The sequence below is a fragment of the Leptinotarsa decemlineata genome, unplaced genomic scaffold (genome assembly GCF_025532065.1).
Source record: "Leptinotarsa decemlineata unplaced genomic scaffold, Ldec_3_MD MMD2_tig00001064_RagTag_RagTag, whole genome shotgun sequence".
Taxonomy (NCBI): domain Eukaryota; kingdom Metazoa; phylum Arthropoda; class Insecta; order Coleoptera; family Chrysomelidae; genus Leptinotarsa; species Leptinotarsa decemlineata.
This window is the reverse complement of record NW_027412558.1, coordinates 7,157,914-7,158,116: the sequence shown is the minus strand read 5'-3', so window position 1 is coordinate 7,158,116 and position 203 is coordinate 7,157,914.

The window sequence follows — 203 nt, the reverse complement described above, 5'->3', positions numbered from 1 at the left end:
AGGAAGATATAGTAAACCGTGATTTGAAGAAGACATTGCCCGACTCATAAATTTTTTTGTAAAACTGGAAGGAATCTTAATGAAATATTATGAGTTAAAGAATTTTGCTTTGAGCAAGACACACACCTTCACGGACGAAGCGTCCATTGCAGTATAAGTATATCCGTTATGCAATAGGAGGAGACTGGTCTACTGCGGCGTAA